General features: G+C 39.4%; 1 protein-coding gene and 1 pseudogene across 7 annotated transcripts in view; one reads left to right on the top strand and one right to left on the bottom strand.

Moving 5' to 3' along the window:
- The window catches only part of CPEB3 (cytoplasmic polyadenylation element binding protein 3), a 247,140-nt gene that overhangs the window by 152,268 nt on the left and 71,006 nt on the right, over positions 1-23,866 (top strand). The window lies entirely within an intron of this gene.
- Positions 20,479-20,986, bottom strand: LOC101051329 (succinate dehydrogenase cytochrome b560 subunit, mitochondrial pseudogene; annotated as a pseudogene).

Below are 23,866 nucleotides of genomic sequence, written 5' to 3'. Positions count from 1 at the left end.
TCTGCCTATAGATATTTAGTTTTCCAGCACTGTTTGTTGAAGAGACTATCCTCTCCCTAACATAGGTTCTTGGCACCTTTGTAAAAAGTGAGTTTACTGTAGATGTATAGATTTATTTCTGGGTTCTCTATTCCATTAGTCTGTGTGCCTGCTTGTTACTATAGCTGCTTTTGTTACTATAGCTCTGTAATATAATTTGAAGTCAGGGAATGTAATTCTTCCAGTTTTGTTATTTTTGCTCAGGATGGGTTCAGTTGTTCTAGGTCTTTTATGATTCCATATGAATTTCAGGATTTTTTTTCTATTTTTATAAAGAATTTCATTAGTATTTTGATAGGGATTACATTGAATCTGTAGACTGCTTTGGGTAGTATGGATATTTTAACAATATTGATATTTCCAATCCATGAAGATGGAATATCTTTCCTTTTTGAGTGTGACGTGTCCTCTTCAATTTCTTGCATCAGTGTTTTATAGTTTTCATTATAGAGATCTTTCACTTCTTTGGTTAATTCCTAGGTATTTAATTTTATGTTTGGCTATTATAAAAAAGATTACTTTAAAATTTTTTTCAGATTGTTCAATATTGGTATATAGAAATGCGATTGATTTTTATATGTTGATTTTGTATCCTGCAACTTTACTGAATTTGTTCTAATAGTATTTTGGTGGCATCTTTAGGTTCTCAGGTTTTTCTTTTCTTTCTTGTTGTTGTTGTTGTTGTTGTTGTTTTCTGGAGATGCAGTCTTGCTCTGTCACCCAGGTTGGAGTGCAGTGGCAGGATCTTGGCTCACTGCAGCCTCTGCCTCCTGGATTCAAGCAGTTCTATGCCTCAACCTCTTGAGTAGCTGAGATTACAGGCACCTGCCACCATGCTCGGCTGATTTTTTTTTTTGTATTTTTAGTAGAGATGGGGTTTCACCATCTTGGCCAGGCTGGTCTTGAACTTCTGACCTTCTGATCCACCTGCCTCAGCCTTCCAAAGTGCTGGGATTACTGGTGTGGATTGCGTCTGACCTTCTTTAGGTTTTGGGTTTTTTTTTTTTTTTTTTTTTTTTAAAGATCATATCACCTGCAAACAAGGATAATTCGATTTCTTCCTTTCCTATTTAGATGCCCTTTTTATCTTTCTCTTGTCTGACTGCTCTAGCTAGGACTTCCATTACTATATTGAATAACAGTGGTGAAAGTGAGCATCCTTGTGTCTTGTTCCAGATCTTAAAGGAAAAGCTTTCATTTTTTTACCCATTCAGTATGATACTAGCTGTGGGTCTTTCATGTATGACTGTGATTGTGTTGAGGTATGTTCTTTATACCTAGTTTTTTGGGGATTTTATTATGAAGGAATGTTGACTTCTATCAAATATTTTTTTGGTATCAATTGAAATGATAATATAGTTTTTATCTTTCATTCTCTTGATATGATGTATTACATTGATTGATTTGCATATGTTGAACCATCCTTGCATCCCTGAGGTAAATCTCACTTGATCATGATGAATGATCTTTTTAATGTGTTGTTGAATTCAGTTTGCTAGTACTTTTTTGAGGACTTTTGTATCTGTTCATCAGAGATATTGGTCTGCAGTTTTCTTTTATTGATGTGTCTTTGTTTTTTTTGTTTTTTTGTTTTGTTTTGTTTTTGAGACAGAGTCTCATTATGTTGCCCAGGCTATAGTGCAGTGGCATGATCTCAGCTCACTACAACCTCCGTTTCCTAGGTTCAAGCAATTCTCATGCTTCAGACTCCCAAGTAGCTGGGGTGACAGGCATGTGTCACCACACCCAGCTAATTTTTGTATTTTTAGTAGAGATGGAGTTTCATCATGTTGACCAGGCTGGTCCTAAACTCCTGACCTCAAGCATTCCGCCTACCTTGGCCTCCCAAAGTGCTGGAATTACAGGCATGAGCCACCACACCCAGCTGTGGCTTTGGTTTTGATGTCAGGGTCATATTGGCATTGTAGAATGAGTTTGTAAATACTCCCACCTCCACTATTTTTTTTTGAAATAGTTTGAGTGGGATTGGTATTATTTCTTTAAATGTTTGGTAGAATTCAGCAGTGAAGCCATCAGGTCTCAGGCTTTTCTTTGCTGGGAGATTTTTTATTAAGGGTTTGATCTCATTGTTACTGGTCCATTTAGGTTTTGAATGTCTTCATGGTTCAATCTTGGTAGGTTGTACGTGTCTAGAAATTTATCCATTTCTTCTAGGTTTTCTGATTTATTGGCCTACAGTTGCTCATAGTAGTCTCTAATGATCCTTTGAATTTTTGGGGCATCAGTTATTTACTTTTTAATCTCTAATTTTATTTATTTGAGTTCTCTCTTTTTTTCTGAGTTAGTCTAGCTAATGATTTGTTGATTTTGTTTATCTTTTCAAAACACCAACTTTTCATTTTGTTCATTTTTTTGTTTCAGTTTTATTTATTTCAGTTCTGATCTGTGCTTGCTTTTCTAGTTAATATGCATTGTTAGGTTGCTTATTTGCAGTTTTTCTACTTTTTTAAACTTTCATCTTAGTGCTGCTTTTGCTGGATCCCATAGGTTTTTGTTGCATTTTCATTTAAGACATTTTTAAACTTCATTTCTTCTTAATTTCTTTATTGACTTACTGGTCATTTAGGAGTATATTGTTTAATTTTCATGTGTTTGTGTAGCTCCTCTTGTTACTGATTTCTAGTTTTGTTCCATTGTGGTCATAGAAAATACTTGATGTAATTTCAATTTTTTTGAATGTTTAAAGACTTGTTTTGTGGCCTTATATATGGTCTGTTCTTGAAAGTGTTCCATATGCTGACAAGAAGAATGTATTTTCTGCAGCCATTGAATGTTCTGTAAATATCTGTTAGATCCAGTTGGTCTATACTGGAGATTAAATCCAATGTTACTTTGTTGATTTTCGGTCTGGGAGAGCTGTACCATGATGAAAGTGGGGTATTGAAGTCTCTAGCTATTATTGTATTATGGTCTGTATCTCTCTTTAGCTCTAATGATATGTACTTTATGTATCTGGGTGCTCCAGTGTTGGATGCATATATATAATTGTTATGTCCTCTTGCTGTATTGACCCCTTTATCTTTATATTAATGACCTTCTTTGTCTCCTTTTATGTTTTTGGTCTTGAAATGTACTTTATCTGATATAAGTATAGCTACTCCTGCTCTTTTTTTATTTCCATTGGCAGGGAATTTCTTTTTCTATCCATTTATTTTCGGTCTATGTGTTTCTTTTTTTTTTTTTTTGAGACGGAGTTTCGCTCTTGTTACCCAGGCTGGAGTGCAATGGCGCCATCTCGGCTCACCGCAACCTCCGCCTCCTGGGTTCAGACAATTCTCCTGCCTCAGCCTCCTGAGTAGCTGGGATTATAGGCACGCGCCACCATGCCCAGCTAATTTTTTTATATTTTTAGTAGAGACGTGGTTTCACCATGTTGACCAGGTTGGTCTCGATCTCTCGACCTTGTGATCCACCCGCCTCGGCCTCCCAAAGTGCTGGGATTACAGGCTTGAGCCACCGCGCCCGGCGGTCTATGTGTTTCTTTATAGGTAAAGTATATTTCTTGTAGGCAACAGATGGGGCATTTTTAAAAAATCCATTCAATATTATTATTGATGAGTAAGAATTTACTGCTATTTTGTTATTTGTTTTCTAGTTTTGTTGTGTTCTCTCCTTCCCTCCCTCCCTCTCTCCTTACTCTCTTTCGTGACTCCCAGACCTCCTTTCTGGCTTCCTTTTTATTTTACGTGTATCTGTTGTGTATATCTGTTTTTGATTTGAGGGTACCATGAGGCTTGCAAATAACATCTTATTAACCCGTTATTTTAAACTGATGAAAACACTGACTGCATAAACTAATAAGTAGGTGAAGAATAAATGAATAAAAACTCTGTATTTTAACTAAATTCCCCCCAGGTTTTCAACTTTTTATTGTTTATATCTTATTGTACTATATATTGAAAAGTTGTAGTTATTTCATCGTTTAGTCTTCCTATTCAAGATATGAGTCGTTTACACACCACAATTACACACCACTATTACGTGTTAAAATAGTCTGTATTTTTGTGTGTACTCACCAGTAAGTTTTGTACCTTCAGATAATTTCTTATTGCTCATTAGCGTCCTTTGCTTTCAGATTGCATAACTTCCTTGAGCATTTCTTGTGGGATAGATCAGGTGTTGATGAAATTTCTCAGCTGTTGTTTGTCTGGGAAAGTCCTATTTCTCCTTATTTGAAGGATATTTTCATTGCGTATACTATTCTAGGATAAAAGTTTTTTCCTTCAGCACTTTAAATATATCATACCACTGTCTTGTGGCCTGTAAGACTTCCGGTGAAAAGTCTGTTGCCAGACATATTGGAGCTACATTGTATGCCGTTTCTTTTCACTTGCTGTTTTGGGGACCCTTTCTTTATTCTTGACCTTTGGGAATTTGATTATTAAATGTCTTGAGGTAGTCTTATTTGGGTTAAATCTGCTTGGTATTCTATAACCTTCTTGTACTTGGATATTGTTACTTTTCTCTAGGTTTGGAAAGTTCTGTTATTATCTCTTCAAATAAATTTTCTGCCCTGACCTCTCTCTTTACCTCTTCTTTAAGGCCAATAACTCTTAGATCTGCCCTTTCAAAGCTGTTTTCTAGTTCTCATTGGTGTGCTTCATTTTTTTCATTCTTTTTGCCTTTTTCTTCTCTGATTGTGTATTTTCAAATAGCCCGTCTTCAAGCTCACTAATTCTTTTATTTGATCAGTTCTGCTGTTGAGAGACTGTGATGCATTCCTCAATTTTTTTTTTTTCTTTTTTTGATGGTCGGTGGGCGACAGAGTCTTGCTCTGTTGCCCAGGCTGGAGTGCAGTGGCACAATCTCAGCTCACTGCAACCTCCACCTCCCGGATTCAAGTGATTCTCCTGCTTCAGCCTCCTGAGTAGCTGGGATTATAGGTGCATGCCACCACGCCCAGCTAATTTTTGTGTTTTTAATAGAGATGGGGTTTCTCCAGGTTGGCCAGGCTGGTCTTGAACTACTGACCTCAAGTAATCCGCCTGCTTCAGCCTCCTGAAGTGCTGGGATTACAGGTGTGAGCCACTGCACCTGGCCTCATTCTTCATTTTTTTTTTTTTTTTAGAAAGAAAAAATAATAATAAAAAGAATAAAGAAGAAGAAGAAAGAGAAAGAGGAAGAGGGAGAGAGAATAGGGGTATTGCTTTAATTGCCCGGGCTAGAATGCAGTCTAAATATGGGTATTCCTATAATTGTCCTTAATAATGGAGACATGAAAGAAAATGAGGGAAGAGAATAACAAACAAGGAGCCAACCAACATTTCGTTTAAACTTCTAAGTTGATATGATGTGGTATCATATCATATCAACTGTGTACTGATAAGAGTGTATATTTTGTGTATTTAAAGTGGAGAGTTCTATAAATGTTAATTACGTTTACTTGTTCCAGATCTGATTTCAAGTCCTGGATATCGTTGTTAATTTTCTGTCTCATTGATCTGTCTAATATTAATGTTGAAGTCTCCCACTCTTATTGTGTGGGAGTATAAGTCTCTTTATTAGTCTTGTATGTCTGGGTATTCCTGTTTTGGGTGCATATATATTCAGGATCTTTAGCTCTTCTTGTTGCATTGATCCTTTTATCATTATAGAATGTCCTTCTTTGCTTCTTTTGATCTCTGTTGCTTTAACGACTATTTTATCAGAGGCAAAAATTGTAACTTCTGCTTTTTGTTTATTTATTTTTGCTCTCTGTTTGGTTGGTAAATCTTTCTCCATCCCTTGTTTTGAGTCTTTGTGTATCCTTGAATGTGAGATGGGTCTGGATGCAGCATACTGATGGGTTTTAGTTTTTTATCCAAATTGCCTGTCTGTCTTTGGATTGGGGGATTTAGTCAATTTAAATTTAGAATTAATAATGATATATGTGAGTTTAATACTGCCATTTAATATTAGCTGGCTATTTTGCCCATTAGTTGATGTAAATTCTTCATTATATTGATGCTCTTTACTTTTTGGTATTTTTTAGAAAGGCTGATACTGTTTGTTCCTTTCTATGTGTAGTGGTTCTTTCAGAAGCTCTTGTAAAGCAGGCCTGGTGGTGACGAAATCTCTGAGTGCTTGCTTGTTCACAAAAAACTTTATTTTTCCTTCACTTATGAAGCTTAGTTTGGCTGGATGTGAAATTCTTGGTTGAAAGTTCTTTTCTTTAAGGATGTTGAATATTGGTCCCCACTCTCTTCTGGCTTGTAGGGTTTCTGCTGAGAGATCTGCTGTAAGTCTGATAGGCTTCCCTTTGTGGGTAACCTGACCTTTCTCTCTGGCTGCCCTTAATATTTTCTCCTTCATTTCAACCCTGGTGAATCTGACGATTATGTGCCTTGGAGTTGCTCTTCTTGAGGAATATCTTTGTGATGTTCTCTGTATTACCTGGAGTTGAATATTATCTTGCCTTACTAGGTTGGGAAAATTTTCCTGAATAATATCCTGAAGCGTATTTTCCAGCTTGGATGGATTCTCTTCGTCACATTCAGGTACACCTATCAAGCGTAGATTAGGTCTTTTCACATAGTCCCATATTTCTTGGAGACTTTGCTCGTTCCTTTTTATCCTTTTTTCTCTAATCTTGTCTTCTTGTTTTATTTCATTGAGTTGGTCTTCGACCTCTGATATCCTTTCTTCTGCTTGATCAATTCGGCTGTTAAAACTTGTGCATACTTCACGAAGTTCTCGTATTGTGTTTTTCAGCTCCATCAATTCACTTATATTCCTCTCTAAATTGTGTATTCTTGTTAACATTTCGTCAAACCTTTTTTCAAAGTTCTTAGTTTCTTCGGATTGGGTTAGAACATGTTCTTTTAATTCACAGAAGTTTCTTATTATCCACGTTTTGAAGCCTGCTTCTGTAATTGGAACACACTCGTTCTCCATCAAGGCTTGTTTCCTTGCTGATGAGGAACTGTGATCCCCTGCTGAGGGAGAGGCATTCTGATCTTGGGTATTCTCAGCCTTTTTTGTCTGTTTTCTTCCCTTCGTTGTAGATTTATCCATCTGTGGTCTTATAATTACCGTCTTTGTAATTGGGTTTCTGAGTGGACGTCTAACTTACTGATTCTCAGCGCCGAAATCTGAGCAACCCACTCCACCGACTAAATCAGTGGCGTTAAGATTGATGGTGCTTTTCTGACTCTGCACCAAGAACCGATGCTCCGAGGCACTCGCAAAACCGCCTCGCCGGTCACAAGAGTCGCGCTGGCCACCCGTGGGGCTCCTCTGCTGGGAATCTCCTGGTGCATGAGCAACAGGAATTCATGTGAAGGTGTGGCGTCCTCTCGTTCTTTGCGCTTTCACTGGGAGCTACAATCCCGAGCTGCTAGTGATCAGCCATCTTGGATCTCTCTCCCTCATTCTTCAATTTGTTAATTGAAGTTGTCAACTCCAGAATTTCTGCCTGATTTTTAAAAAATTATTTTAATCTCTTTGTTAAATGTGTTTGATAGTATTCTGAATTCTTTCTCTGTGTTACCTTGAATTTCACTGAGCTCCTGAAAACAATTCTTTTGAATTCTCTGTCACTCTGGGATTGGTCCCAGGTGTCTTATTTAGTTTATTTGGTGGGATCATGTTTTCTTGAATGGTTTTGATGCTTGTGGATGTTCATTGATGTCTAGGCATTGAAGAATTAGGTATTTGTTGTAATCTTTGCTGTCTGGGCTGGTTGGTACCCATCCTTCTTGAGAAGGCTTTGCAAATATTCAAAGGAAATTGAGTGTTCCGATCTAAGTCTTTGGTCACTGCAATGTAAACACTCCTTTTTATATTAAGAGTTTTAGCCGGGCACGGTGGCTCAAGCCTGTAATCCCAGCACTTTGGGAGGCCGAGGCGGGTGGATCACGAGGTCAAGAGATCGAGACCATCCTGGTCAACATAGTGAAACCCCGTCTCTACTAAAAATACAAAAAAAACTAGCTGAGCGTGGTGGCACATGCCTGTAATCCCAGCTACTTAGGAGGCTGAGGCAGGAGAATTGCCTGAGCCCAGGAGGTGGAGGTTGCGGTGAGCCGAGATCGCGCCATTGCACTCCAGCCTGGGTAACAAGAGCGAAACTCCGTCTCAAAAAAAAAAAAAAAAAAAAAAAAAGAGTTTTAAAAAACACTTGGTATAAGTTAATTCTTGCATTGCTGTAAAGAACTACCTGAGACTGGGTAATTTATAAAGAAAGGGGGTTTAGTTGGCTCAGAGTTCCATAGGCTGAACGGGAAGCATGACTGGGGTGGGTTCTCAGGAAACATATAGTAATGGCAGAAGGCAAAGAGGAAGGAGGAATGTCTTACATGGCCAGAACAGGAGGAAGAGAGAGCAAAGTGGAGAGGTGCCTCACGCTATCATAAACAACAAGATCTCATGATAATTCACTCAATATTATGAGAACAACAAGGGGGAAATCTGGCCCCATGATCCAATCACCTCCTACAAGGCTTCTCATCCAACACTAGGGATTACAGTTCCACATGAGCTTTGGGCAGGGACATAGACCTAAACCATATCACACTTTGGCCTGTGTTTAAAATATTTCCCCCATTTGTCATTTACTTTTTGAACCTTTAAAATTTTTTTTAATAGTACTAACATAAATTTTTATATGGGTAAATTTATTAATATCTTTATGGTTTCTGAATATGCTTTAAAAGATTTTTCCTACTGCAAGACAGTAAGAAAATACTACACATGTTTTTTTCTTTTTGTTGTTGTGGCTTTTATTACTTTACTTTTTACATTGACATCCTTGTTTTGGTCTGGAATTTATACTGGAGTAAGGCATGAGAAAGGATCTTTATTTTTTTCGGGTAGCTTGACAGATGCCCCAGTAGTTTATAGGCTAGTCCAGTTTTTTCCTCATCGATTTTAATTGTTAGAATTAAATATGGATTGCAAGATCATGTCTTCTGTTTCTCAAGATATGCACAGTTTATCCAGAACTACTTGATGCAGTATGTAGCTAATGAGCACTTGAAATATGATTAGTTTGACTTGAGATAGGTTTTACGTGTAAAATATACACTGGATTTAAAAGGCTTGGTTTTCTTTTTTTTTAATGTAGAGGATCTCATTAATAATTTTATTTGCATGTTAAAATAACTATGGAGGTATTGGATTAAATAAGATATTAAAATTAACTTCACCTGTTTCTTTTTACCATTTAAAATATGGATACTGGAAAAATTTAAATTACGTATGTGACTTATATTACATTTCTGTTAGACAGTGCTTCTCTAGAACAAGGGTCAGCAAACCACCTGTTTTTGTATGGCCTGTGAGCTTAAGGATTTTTTTTTTTTTTTACATCTTTAAGGAATTATATGACACACACATCCCTTTCCAGAAAAGGTATGTTGACTCCTGCTCCACATCTCTTTACGGAAAATGTAGGTTGACTCCTGCTCTAAAGTAGCCTACAGAATTGCTCATTTTGCTTTGAGATATCCCGTGACAAAGAAGGAAGTTTATTTCAGAAGAACTCTTTATATTTGTAGACCTAGTTAGTTATTAAATGCTTCCCTCTATTGTGTCAAATGCTTCCCTGCAATCTTTACTCCTTGGTCAGTGATGTCTTATAAAGTAACACGGAATAAGTCATCATTGTGACATCTAACTCTTGGTACGTAAAGGACTATCGATTTCTCTCTCCAAGCTAACTATTTTTCTCAGTTATATGTTATGTCTATAGTTTCTGGGTCACCATTCTGCTTTTCTGCCTTTGTGTATATGCCGCATTTTATAACATCCTACTTAAATTGTTAACTGAGAATTGAAGAGAATGTGAGGGTTGGTCAGAGCAGTATAGAGTTTAGCACCTCTACACTCTCCATAGATAGCTCTCGGTACAGTCCAATATAACAGCATTAAATATAGAACTATAGTACATTAGTGCTGGTGCTCTCATTTTATAGCTGAGGATAAGTGTTGAGATGGACCAGTGAGAGCTATGCCAAGAAGAGAATCTGATCTCCTGATTCTGGTCCTCAGGCTTGCATCCTCAGAGAGCAGATTGCCTTCTTGGTGATTGAGGTCAGGGAGAAATAATTATTAGACTATTGGCTCCTGTTGTGTCTTGCTCTCAGCTAAAGTCTGAAGGTTGACCTATTTTGGGAGAGCCTAAAGAAATTTGATGTTATTCCAAGATTGAATTAGCTTTGAGAATCCATGCTCATTGCTTAAAATGTTAGGAATATCTCCGTTGTTCACCTCAAATTGTTCAGTGCCTTCCTAATAATGCCCCCTTCTTGCTGATTACACTTTTTCTTAGGTCACTTCACATTGGCTATTAGGTACAGTTTGTTTGGCTGTATTAGGCTTATGTGTAAATAGAAAGGAAAACATGAACCAGCCACTATTGAGCCCTTCAGCCTTTCTCTCAGATAGTGTATATGTAATGAAATAGACAGCATCTGTTCATCTAGCAAGTTTACCTTGGTACAGATTTGAAGTAGGGTTTGTAAAAGCGTGACCATTTTCAGTGGATTGTTGAGAGCTTAAAATCCACATAGATAGACCTCATTTGATGGAAAAAAAAAAAAAAAAATCCACATAGGGAAAGAATGGCCAGGTGGCCAGTTGCATGGACTGTCTGGTTGTATGTTTTTGAGCCAGAAGAGTGGGAGGCCATGCAGACTGCAGCTCTTCTAGCACAAGGTCCATTAAGACATTTAATCACCCGTTGAGGATATACAGAGCCTTACGGTTCAATTTGTCTGTGGGCCACGAGTAAGGAAATGCTTCAGAACACCACTAAGACCATCGAAGGTGAAGGAGGGCATAAAAGTCACAATGTCTGTTTTCATGATTTGGTCCCGAACCTCACAAACTTAGAGTCCTATCGGGGAGGCAAGAAATTAATCAGATAGTCACAAAATTAAATATGATTACAAACCGATAAGTTCTCTGAAGGAAAAATAGAGTGCAGGAGAAGACTAAAAAGTGGGTATTTAGATTGGGGGTATGGAGAAAGCTTGTTTGAGAAAATGGCCTTTAAGCAGACCTGAAAATTGAGGGGTTGGTTAGAACATGTAGAGAAGCAAATTTCAAGCAGAGGACTATCATATGGGGAGAACTAAGTATGAAAAAGGCTTTAGTGCCTTTAGAGAAATGAAGGAAGTGTGGCTGTAATGTGGTTTTTTGTTTGTTTGGAGACAGGGCCATGCTCTGTCACCCAGGCTGGAGTGCAGTGGTGCAGTCATGGCTCACCGCAGCCTTGACCTCCTGGGCTCAAGCAATCCTCTTGCTTCAGCCTCCCAAAGTGTTGAGATTATAGGTGTGAGCTACCATGCCCAACAGGGTTGTGAGGTAGAAGAAAAATGAAAGAAGGAGGCTTGAAGAAGAAGGATTTTTTTTTTCTCTTAAATTGATCGAGTCTCCCAGAGAGAGTAGATATGAAGGCCCTCTTGTGAGTTACCTGATCCCAGTATTTTCTATTGTTATTCTAATTCTAGACCTTAATATTATAATGAAGTAGTAGAACCAAAACAAAGCAATCTGGTTCTCATTGAACATGTTATTTTGTAAGCAAGAATAATCCTGCCATCCCAGCAGAACCAACCATCATCATTTTTCTATCTCCTTCCAGTCTTTTTATTATATAGGTCATAGGGGTTTGTTACACAGATTATTTGATCACCTAGGTATTAAGCCTAGTATGATTTTTTTTTGCCATAAAATTGCTTTATTATGCCAAACTACACATTATAAAAATGCTTTAAAATGTAGCAGGAGGAGATGTAAAGACTCAAAGAAGTACAAAGAAGTAACAATGGCTATCAGAACACACTAAATAACCCATTAGTTATTTTTTCTGATCCTCTTCTTCTTCCCACCCTCCACCCTCTGATAGGCCCCTGTGTCTATTGTTCCCCTCTATGTGTCCACGTGTTCTCATCATTTAGCTCCTACGTGTGAGAACATGCAGTATTTGGTTTTCTTTTCACTATTTTGCTAAGAATAATAGCCTTCAGCTCCATTCATGTTCCTGCAAAGGACAAGATCTTGTTCTTTTTAGTGACCATGTACCATTCCATGGTGTATATGTACCATATTTTCTTTATCTAGTCTACCATTGATAGGCATTTAGGTTGATTTCATGTCTTTGCTATTGTGAATAGTGCTGCAGTGAACATACATGTGCATGTGTCTTTATGACAGATGATTTATGTTCCTATGGGTACATACCCAGTAATAGGTTTGCTTGGTCAAACGGTAGTTGTTTTTAGATCTTTGAGGAATTTCCACACTGTTTTCCACAATGGTTGAACTAATTTTATACTCCCACCAGCAGTGTATAAGCATTCCTTTTTCTGTGCAACCTTGCCAGCACCTGTTGTTTTTTGACTTTTTAATAATAGCCGTTCTGACTAGTGTGAGATAGTATCTCATTGTGGTTTTGATTTGCGTTTCTCTAGTGGTCAGTGATATTGAGCTTTTTTTCAACCTTTATTTTAAACTGAGACTGAAAGAGGTGAAGTATCTTTTCATAAGAACGTACAGCTTTTATTAGACAGACTTGAACCTGACCAATATTTTGTACTATTTTAACTGGTGGATAATAAAGTTATTTTTATTTGTTTTGCTGCTGTGTATGATTTGTGGAAAAGGAAGACAGGTTTAAGCTATATAATCTGATAGATTATGCTGTTATTTACAAGGCTGGATTTTATATTAAAATTAGCAACTTAAGCTATATGATCCAAGATACAGTTTAACATTCGAAAACAGAAGTGGTCCTTGACTTTTTCCTGAGCCTTTGTATTTTATTTGTCATACTCACACAGCTGTAGTATTTCCAAAGAGGTGGTGTAGACTGGGGCTGTAGGTCTGAGCTGCCCTTTAGCCATAACTTAACTGTGGAATTCTGCCTCCTGGATGATGCCATACTATTTCTGGACATGGCTGAACTACTTGGTAGTTGAGTTCTTTGACTGCAAGGATGGTAAGTTCTTTTGTGCTACCTTAAATCAGGTGTGTGGTTATGAGTGACAAGGGGAGTCTGAACAGGAACTGTAATATAACCAGGTATCATGGTGGCTGTACCAGGGTATGGGAAGCTGCAGGGATTTAAACAATGAAGGCTACTAATTATCCATTGCAATCTCCCACCATTCACTCAGTTTGAATAGTTTTCTTTTCTTTCTTTTTTTTTTTTGTGACACGGAGTTTCGCTCTTGTTACCAGGCTGGAGTGCAATGGCGCCATCTTGGCTCACCGCAACCTCTGCCTCCTGGGTTCAGGCAATTCTCCTGCCTCAGCCTCCTGAGTAGCTGGGATTACAGGCATGTGCCACCATGCTAATTTTTTGTATTTTTTTAGTAGAGATGGGGTTTCACCATGTTGACCAGGATGGTCTCGATCTCTTGACCTCTTGAGCCACCCGCCTCGGCCTCCCAAAGTGCTGGGATTACAGGCTTGAGCCACCGCGTCCGGCCTAGTTTTCATATTTTTAGTTGAATTCCAGAGAGGGAATTTGTTTGACCCAGTTCATCTTTTAACACCTATCTATGACATAGGTCATCCTAATGATAGGGCCCTAGAATCCTTGATTACTTAATAAAAGAAGTTCTAGAGCCAGGTGCAGTGGCTCATGCCTGTAATCCAAGTACTTTGGGAGGCTGAGGCAGGTAGATCACTTGAGCCCAGGGGTTCAAGACCAGTCTGGGCAACATGGTGAAATGGCATCTCTACAAAACATACAAAAATTAGCTAGGCGTGGTGATATGTGCCTGTAGTCCCAGCTTCTTGGGAGGCTGAGGTGGGAGGATCACCTGAGCCTGGGGTGATAAAGGCTGCAGTAAGCCGATATTGTGCCATACTATACTACAGCCTGGGCAACCAAGTGAGATCCTGTCTTAAAAAAAAAAAAAAAAAAAAAAAAAAGATTTTGTTTCCTTTAGTATGCAGCTGTGAATGTGGCCACTAGAAAGATAAGATGGACAAGCTTGATGATAGATAGCATAACCTCCCTCATTGCTCACCGGGAGAATATCCCATGTCCAAAGTTGCTGTCACTGGAACTACCAAAAAATGCCTATCCACCCTGAACCTTCCACCCGTTGTTCTGCAGTAAGAGCCGATCCTGATGCTGCAATAGCCTCACCTCTCAGAGCGGGTACAGAGAATATGAGCCCAGGGAAAGGAGGTAGCATCTGTTGGGCAATGAGCACAGCTATGCTACCACTATTGAGGCCTCTTGGGCAAAGGCAATTATGGCAGCCAGCTACAGATGTTGTACAGGAGTTGGCCATGTGGCTCTGAAACTGTGTTCAGAAGCCAGTGATGCTGGCAGTGGAATGGAAGAGGCTGCCATTCTCAGCTTACTTGGGCAGCTCACAGTGTTAGCTTCAGCAGTCTAGGGGCACAGGGTCCAGATGAAAAGAAATAGTAATAGGCACACAGCTTTATATGAGTGACCAAACCCTTGTGCACTGATTCCTGCCCACCTTTAGAAAAGTGTATATTCCTGAATGGCTATTTCTGCTGGTGATCATGTATGTTCTCTGCACTGGCTAGGCTGGCTTGTCCTCTGGTCCTCTTGACCAAGGTCATGTAGTTGTGGAAGTTTTTTGCAATACCAGCATGGTTTGTGAACCTGGCACAAGCCAGGCCACATACTATTCAGATTGAACACAAGCCAGCTAGCTAAGGAGAAAATGTTTGAGGAACAAGGAAAAGGAATCTACTTTGAATGAGCAAAAACAGGCCATTGTGGAGCTGCAGTGGGCTGCAGTGTAGCATTTATTTCTTTTTCCTTCAACTTGTCTAAATCTGGCTTTTGGAAAGGAAAGGAAAGTTTTTAAACTTCACATTTTTCCTCTTGTAGCGTAACTTGAATGGAAATAAGTCAGTGTTGTTTTAGGCCCAATTCCAAGTTTTTCCACCTTCTGAGTTATGTAAACTGATCAAGTTGAGAAGCCAAGGGTTTTAGCCTGTATTTAACCTTTTGCAGTTTGTCATCTTTTTTCTTTTTTATAATTATAAAATTAATTTCTAAGGTTCAATTCAGGTAAGTTTTTCATCTTTTGAGTAACATTCTGTCTTTAAAAAAAAAAAAAAATCAGGTCCTGGCTTATAGTGCTCACTCTGTTTGGTGATTTATGACTCCTATATTTTAATATTTTACTTGATTGTGGTTGTCATACCCAGAAAGGATTTTCTTGTAAAAACATGGAAACTGTATTGTGTGATAGCAAATGTGGGTTTTTTGTTTTGTTCTGTGCTGTTTTGACGGATAGAGTTCATCTATCTTTGCTTTTAAAAGCTTAGCACACTCTCACTTTACACTTTTATAAATGCTTTTCTCTTCAGCATTGTATTGAAGATGAACTGTAAAGTTAGACTTTGCTTTCAAAGCATTTATAGTTTGAGGGACTGTACAGAAGGAAGTCATTAAGAATATATAGGCCACAGGACAAAGCTTGAGCAGCCACATAAATAGCAGACACATCTTGTTCAAGGTCACATCCGTACACACTGTGCTATGCCCAGGCAGAGGTGACGGGATGGGGGAGTTGCTTGTTTAGTTCAGAGAAGCCGTAACTCCTCCTGATGAGAACTTTTTGAGGAAAAAATAGACGTTAGGAACTGAAATGGAAGGTGCAAATCTGGCAGACTGAGGCAGAGAGGATGTTTTAGAAGAGGATATAGCTTGGGCTGGGACTTGCTGACAGTAGTTAGATAGGGCTAAGGCTATGAGCAGGTGAGACCAAGACAGGATATGTTAATTGAAGAGTTAGGAATGAGAAGCCAGCTGGGAGGGTCTCGTGAAATTTTTTGAAAACTGAGGCCAGAGACCTGGGTTGTTTTTGAAAAGACAGTGGATCCACTTTATTCTTGAGAAGGGTGGCACGGAAAAAACTCACTGGAAACATCATTAAGAACTGATCAGAGGAATGTTAAAGTCTAGGGAGGAGAAAAAATTAGATTATCAAAGCTCAGGCAGTATGTGCACAAGGCCAGACTAAAGCTTCATTTGTCTATAGGAGAGCATCACCTGGATTGAAACAAGAGTTCCCCAGTTGTTTGCTGACTGAGGGAGAGCAACAAACAGTGGGGCAAAAGCTAGGTTTGTGGACTCAGGTGTGGGCACCATCATTGACTAGCTATATGACACTGAGCAAGTAATCTAACCTTTAAGCCTCAGTTTACTTATCTGAGTTAATACTACTTGTTGGGTTGTTTAGAGGATTATGTGAGGCCAGTGTGTATAAGCACCAACACAATACTTAGGCTTATTAGGTGTTAAATAATCTTAGTATCCCTGCCTGTGATGGAAATGTCATGCTCAATAATAATAAAATTACCCAACTAGTTTGACCAGTTCTGTCCCACACCCCCAGACTGGTCTCTGTTTCCTTAGTCAGGTGCTTGTTTGAACTGACTGTGACTAGAACTGACAGATTGGCAGACTTCACAAGGACCTCTTTATATAGAGAATGTGTGATTACGTAAACAGATTTTAAGTCCAAATAACCCAGGTCACTGCCCTGGACTGCAAGACTTCACTAAGAACACAGGAAGATTACCAGTTTTCAACTCTGAGGTAGTTCTACTCTGCTAGCTTTTTTTTTTGCCCATTCCCAACTATTCCCATCCCTGCCGCCAAGCAATAAACCCACAAAAAAGTTACTAGTGTCATAGAAAATACAAAACAGTCTAGAATCAAGTCTTAGTCCCACACAGTAAATATTGTTAAAGAAACATGTTTAGTTCTGAATCTAAGGGGAATGTTTAGGAATCCATGCACTTAGGCTGTATCTACATGCAGGGCTACCTCTACATTTGTTTTTGAGACAGAGTCTCACTCTGTCACCCAGGCTGGAGTACAGTAGCATTGTCTCAGCTCACTGCAACCTCTGCCTCCTGGATTCAAGTGATTCTCCTGCCTCAGCTTCCCGAGTATCTGGGATTATAGACACCCACCACCATGCCTGGCTGATTTTTGTATTTTTAGTAGATATGGGGTTTCACCATGTTAGCCAGGCTGGTCTCAAACTCCTGACCTTGTGATCCACCAACCTCAGCCTCTCAAGTGCTGGGATTACAGGCGTGAGCCACTGCACCTGGCCAACCTCTACATTTTAACTTAGGTTAGTTGTTTCCCTTGGAATGTTTCCTCCGTGTCTTCAGTGTTTTCACCTATGTCATACCATCGAGGTCTGGCCCCTGTGCTGCCACCTGCAGAAAGCCTTTACTGATTTCTCTATTCATGTCTTCTCTGAAAGTGATCTTACTTCTTTCTGTGCTGTCCAGCTTTTAAAAATATGTTTACAAACGGCTGGGTGCGGTGGCTCAAGCCTGTAATCCCAGCACTTTGGGAGGCCGAGGCAGGTGGATCACAAGGTCAAGAGACCAAGACCATCCTGGTCAACATGGTGAAACCCCGTCTCTACTAACAATACAAAAAATTAGCTGGGCATGGTGGCACGTGCCTGTAATCCCAGCTACTCAGGAGGCTGAGGCAGGAGAATTGCCTGAACCCAGGAGGCGGAGGTTGTGGTGAGCCGAGATCGCGCCATTGCACTCCAGCCTGGGTAACGAGCGAAACTCCGTCTCAAAAAAAAAAAAAAAAATATGTTTACAAAAATACTTCTTAGGATCCTTAATGCATTGTTCCTAAGTTAGAGTTCTCTGTGTATTTATTCCTTATGATCTGCTAGTGCTAGTACATAAATTCCTTAAGAAAAAGAATTTGCTCATGATAGTATTCCCCTGCAGTGTGTAGATTACATAGTAAGTGTTGAGTGAATATTGGAAATAAGGTATCCTCATTCAAGAGGAAAATGAATAAGAGATCCAGTTCAGAAACCTACAGTGTTCTCTAGCTACAGACAGGGATTGATGAGCTGCTTCAACTCTTCCCACCCACCACTCTCAATCCTCTAACTAATGAACTGTGCTCACTGTTCTCCAAGTGAGCTGACCCTTTGGCCTTTCCATGCCTTGGCCTGTGTACCTTACTGAACTTGGAATGCACTTACTTTATGGAAAAGTAATCAGCCTCTGGCTCAGATATGGCCTTTGCTCTATGGTTTTCCCTGATGTTTGGGCAAATCTGCTCCCTTTTTTTCTTGCCAGTGTCCTGCAGGACATAACCCCAACGTACCACTTTTAATGTTGCTTGTTGGTTATTTATTTACAGTCTGACTTTTTCTGGGTCAGAGTTCTTCTTTGGCTTATTCATTTTTGTAACATCAGTACTTAGCATCATACCTGGCACTTCTTAAATCTTTTTGGTATTCTTGAATTGAGTCCAAAAAAAGTGTCCTGAGGCAAACCAGGTAAGTCCTCTGACCTGAAAGCCAAGGTCAGACATTGTTTAGAACAGACTGCCTGTTGCAAAGAAAGTCTAAACTTGGGCAGCAGTGCCCTTTAGGTCTCTCTAGGAAGGTCACTGGTGATAGGAAGCCTGATTTTGTGAGAAGAGAGAGCTGCCTATCTGTCCAGGCCATGGACTTTTCCTTCCAGGGTTGGTCTTAGTCTGAAACTAGCCATTCTTTGGTCTGCCATTTTATGAAAGCTGAAGTGGTTCAGGGCACAGCTCCACAAGCTGAATATTTTTTCCATTTTTACTTGGTACTTGAAACATATACGTCACTGATAGTATTAGCTGATTTGAAGAACTAACGTTTCTTTTTTTTTTTTGTGACGGAGTTTCGCTCTTGTTACCCAGGCTGGAGTGCAATGGCGCGATCTCGGCTCACCGCAACCTCCGCCTCCTAGGTTCAGGCAATTCTCCTGCCTCAGCCTCCTGAGTAGCTGGGATTACAGGCACGTGCCACCATGCCCAGCTGATTTTTTGTATTTTTAGTAGAGATGGGGTTTCACCATGTTGACCAGGATGGTCTCGATCTCTTGACCTCGTGATCCACCCGCCTTGGCCTCCCAAAGTGCTGGGATTACAGGCTTGAGCCACCGCGCCCGGCTCACTAATGTTTCTTTTTAAACACACACACACACACACACACACACACACACACACACACATACACACACACACCCCTCTTTCTAGAATGGGAGACCTTGTAGGGCTTTTTTCCCCCACAAATTTTTATTTTGAAAAATGTCAAACCTACAAAAAAAAGCTCTAAGAATAATACAGTGAGCACCTATATAGCTTTTTTCTAGATTCACCAATTATTAGCATTTTGCCACATTTGTGTGTGTATGTTCTCTCTCTCTGTCTCTGTCTATGTATATATTTCCCTAATAACTCATTTAAAGTAGGTGTAGGCTGGGCACGGTAGCTCACACCTGTAATCCCCGCACTTTGGGAGGCTGAGGCGGGTGGATTACCTGAGGTTAGGCGTTTGAGACCAGCTTGGCCAACATGGCAAAACCTTGTCTCTACTAAAAATACAAAAATTAGCCGGATATGGTGGTACTTGCCTGTAATCCTAGCTACTCAGGAGGCTGAGGCAGGAGAATCACTTGAACCTGGGAGGCGGAGGTTACAGTGAGCCAAGATTGCACCACTGCGCTACAACCTGGGCAGTAGAGTGAGACTCTGTCTCAAAACAAACAAACAAAAAAAAAAGCGAGTTGTAGATCTCTCATTCCTAAATACTTTAGCACATTTCTCCTGAGAACAAGACATATCCGGACTGTTTCAATAATGTCCTTTAGAGCATTTTTAAAAATTCACAATCCACTCAGAGTCAAAAGATATAACAACTTGGATTTAGTGGTTTTTTTTTTAAAGAATATTTTAATTCCGTTTCAGAAAAAAAAATGGTACATGACTTGGATAAGAAAGCATAAAATTAAGAGGCTTTTCTGGAAATGCAAGAGAAAGAAATAACCTTTAATAGGTTCAGTGATAATTTGCTGTATCTTCCTCTTGTGTCAAAAGCTATATAGTTTTTCCTCAAAGCAGCTGCTCCGAGAACTAACTAGTCCTCTTTATCTCCCTCTAGCTGGCATAGACTAATTCCTTTCCACACTCACCTCTCTTCTTTCAATAACACTACATAGGTGTTAATGGCCTGGGCTCTCACCAGTGAACAAAATTGTTGTTTAAGCCAGCAACACACAGGCAGTGGCACTAAAAGCTTCACCCCCAGTCCCCAGGGCAGAAGCCACAGAGTTGGCATTGTTTCCACTGTCTCAGGAAGAAGGAGCCAAAAGCTGACCCTCAGCACAAATCAAAGCCCAATATGGTAAGGGAATAACTGCTTCCAGGCCCAGAGTAGGTAAGTTGTGGGCAAAAAAATGGAAGTTTTTGCAGCCACCCCATCTTTAAAAACAAGGGGAAAACTACACCCTTTTCCACTATTATGGTCTACAAGGTACTCTACTGCTCCAAGGGGATCTGAAAGTGCAAAACAATCTAAGCAAATAAGGAGAACTTTTCCCAGGCTGGAGGTAAAAGTGACAAACAGAAAGATAGATGAATGTAATAATGTACAGGAAGATGATCCTGGGAACCTCTGTTCTTCACATGGCTGCCGACCCTACAGAGAACAACACAGTAAGAACCAGGACAACCACTCTAGACTGGTATAGCTGGGAAATCTTCATGCCTTTTCCTAGTTCCCACATCAAGTGGCAGATCCCATTCCAGGCATGATACATGAGAGGGAAGACAAGTGCAAACTTAGCTGCATGGATCAATGCTGGCCCCAGACACAGGGACTTCACGAGTTGCGTATAAGACTCAAAGTTCCCAGGGAGTAACAGCGCCGATATGCCAAAAAGAGAGACCCCTGCACTCAAAGCAATGCCAGTGCCATGGTGACAGATGGACATGACCATGGGAAGAGACCAAGTTTAGACAGTGATGTGTTCAAACGGGATTGTTTGAGCCTATGTTCTTATTTCAGAACTGCTCCATCTTTTCTTTGGCCGTGGTTCCCAGAGGAATAGCATTTCTGACACAGAGCTTTGGGCAAAAGTGGGCTCGGAGGCAATAATGACCAACATATCTCAGCAAGAGTGCAGCCATCTTGGGTTCTGCATTTCATTGTTATATATCTTTAATCTTCTTTACTTCAGACAGTTCCCTAGGCTTTTTGTCTTTTATATCATTAGAAGAGTCCATGCCCATTGTTTTAGAGAATAACCCTTAATATTGTTTTTGTGTGCTTTAGAGCAATTATGTCTGCATAGGCCTTAAATTATAAGACTAAAGCACACAGTGACTACTTACTGCTATTAAAACACTATTTAAATGGTCACTGTCACAAGGACATTTTAAAGGCAAGTTCTTTATTGGTGATACTGAAAAATTTATCTTACCACTTTTAGATGAGATGGTATAAATTAATGGGCTCTGGAAACTGATCTAGGTTTTAATTACAGATTTCATATCTAGGTTTCAATCTGAGAATTCCCTTAACCTCTTGGAGCTTCATTTTCCTCATCTGTAAAATGGTAATAGTAACAGTTGTATTCACTTCATAGAGTTACTGTGAGGATGAAATGAGCTAACATGTAAAATATTTATTAGCTAAGTGCCTAGAATATTGTGAGCATTTAGTACATGATAGTTGTGGTAGTACAGTTGTTGATGATTGTTATTTATACTAGGAATCAAGTATTAAAAAATTATAACGTGAAAAATTATGTATTTAAGAGATCAGGAAGCTTTGTTTTTGAAAGATAGCTGAGAACATTTTGGAGGTTATACTTAATGTGTTCTCAGGTATTAAAAAAAAAATCTTGGACAGGTGCAGTGACTCACACTGTAATCCCAGCACTTTGTGAGGCCGAGGCGGGCAGATCACGAGGTCAGAAGATCAAGACCAGCCTGGCTGACCCGGTGAAACCCCATTTCTACCTAAAAATACAAAAAATTATCTGGGTATGGTGGCACGTGCCTGTAGTCCCAGCTACTGGGGAAGCTGAGACAGGAAAATTGCTTGAACCTGGAGGGCAGAGGTTACAGTGAATGAGATTGCACCACTCTAGCCTGAGCAACAGAGTAAGACTCTGTCTCAATAAATAAAATAAAATAAAATAAAAATCTTTAAATTAAATTTAGACTTCACACACCTGGCCAAATGAAATGGAATTGTCTAATTAAGTTCGTCCCCCAACCTTGGTGTTCCTTTTTCTCCCAGAAAATTGCATTAGTCAATTTAGAATTGTCGAAAGAAAAAAAAAATCCCTCAGTGTTCTATCCTTCTTCTCCAACCTGTTTGGCATCAGTGGGAAAGTAAGGAATTTTCAGCTATCCATTCTACCTATAACTGGAGGTTGTGATGGTGACAGTGACCAGGAGCTCCTCCTGTTCCCTCCAGAGCCCTGTCTGCTCTCATAGACTGGCTGTGAGCTGAGGACCTCCCATAGCTCGCCACATCACTGAAGCCCCCACATACTCCTCAGGTTACCATTTCTGAAACTGGGAGAGTTTTTTTTTTTCTTCCTTTTTTCCCCCCCCCTTTTCTTTTTATTCCTTTGGAATCCACTAGAGAACAACAGAAGAGTTTTATAATCATATTATCTGTTACTGGGTCAGAAGGCAAGAGAACAGAGGAAGCTGATAATTTTTTGGCCAAGTGTGTGCGTGTTTTTTTTTTTTAAATACCTTTCAGACTAATAGATAGAGAAGCTCTGTTTATAGGCATAATTGGCTTTTATTTTTAAAACGTACTAAAATCAGAAAATATTACATCTGACACTCTTGTGGTGGAAATGGCTAATCATATAGGAAAGCAGATATTCAGACACTTTGTTTGTTTGCAGTAATATTCAGCCTGTCATTCAAGTAACTTTAATTAAGGCTTTTCTTCAGTATCTAGGTTACTTCTCTTTATTCACTAAATGCTTGCAAATGCAAAATGGAAAGTGCGTATCATTAATTTGAATTCTAATTTTTATAATGAGACCATATGCAAAAACTCAACTTTAATTTTACCTGTTACGGAAATAATTGAAAATGCAGTAAAAGAAAAATCAAGACTTACATGACTCTCTAGTGTACAAAACACCTTTATATACATTATCTTATAAGCTACATCTCTGTAAGGTAATTGGGACAAATACTTGGTTTCTTCATTTGACAGAGAAGACAGCCAAGATTCAGAAATGTTAATATTCAAGTTCATGGTTCTACCACTTACTGGGTGATCTTAAACGAGTCACTTAATTACTCTGTAATTTCCTTTAATATAAAGCAGAATTAAAATAGGGCCTACCAGCCAGGCACAATGCCTAATGCCTGTAATCCCAGCACTTTGGGAGGCCGAGGCAGGCGGATCACAAGTTCAGGAGCTTGAGACCATCCTGGCCAACATGGTGAAATCCCGTCTCTACTACAAATACAAAAATTAGCTGGGTGTGGTGGCACACACTTGTAGTCTCAGCTACTCAGGAGGCTGAGGCAGGAGAAAGACTTGAACCCGGGAGGCGGAGGTTGCAGTGAGCCAAGATTGTGCTGCTGCACTCTGGCCTAGCCTGGCAACAGAGCAAGACTCCATCTCAAAACAAAACAAAACAAAAAATAGGGCCTACCACACAGGGTATGTGTGAAGATGAAACAAACAGTGTTTGGTTCATAGTAAATCTCAACAAATGATAGCTATTAGCTGTTATTACCACACAGTTAGTAAATGTTAGGACTTGTACCCAAATCTAGACCTTCTGTCTCCTAGTCCAGAACACTTTTCATAGTACCATTTGCAATTTATCTTTCAGTAAATCATTGATTGAATTTCCACCTCACATTGACCTTGTTATTCTTGAAGGGATCTTTTTCTACTTTGTTTACTTTAACTTTAAATTTCTCAAGATCAAAAGGGAAATGTGTTTGAAAGATTCTTCCTGATTTTTTTTTTTTTTTTTTTTTTTTTTTTTGAGAAGAAGTTTCACTCTTGTTGTCCAG

Source organism: Saimiri boliviensis, chromosome 12 (genome assembly GCF_048565385.1).
Source record: "Saimiri boliviensis isolate mSaiBol1 chromosome 12, mSaiBol1.pri, whole genome shotgun sequence".
NCBI lineage: Eukaryota > Metazoa > Chordata > Mammalia > Primates > Cebidae > Saimiri > Saimiri boliviensis.
Note: the sequence above shows the minus strand (reverse complement) of the source record. Positions and strands in the feature narration are given on the sequence as shown.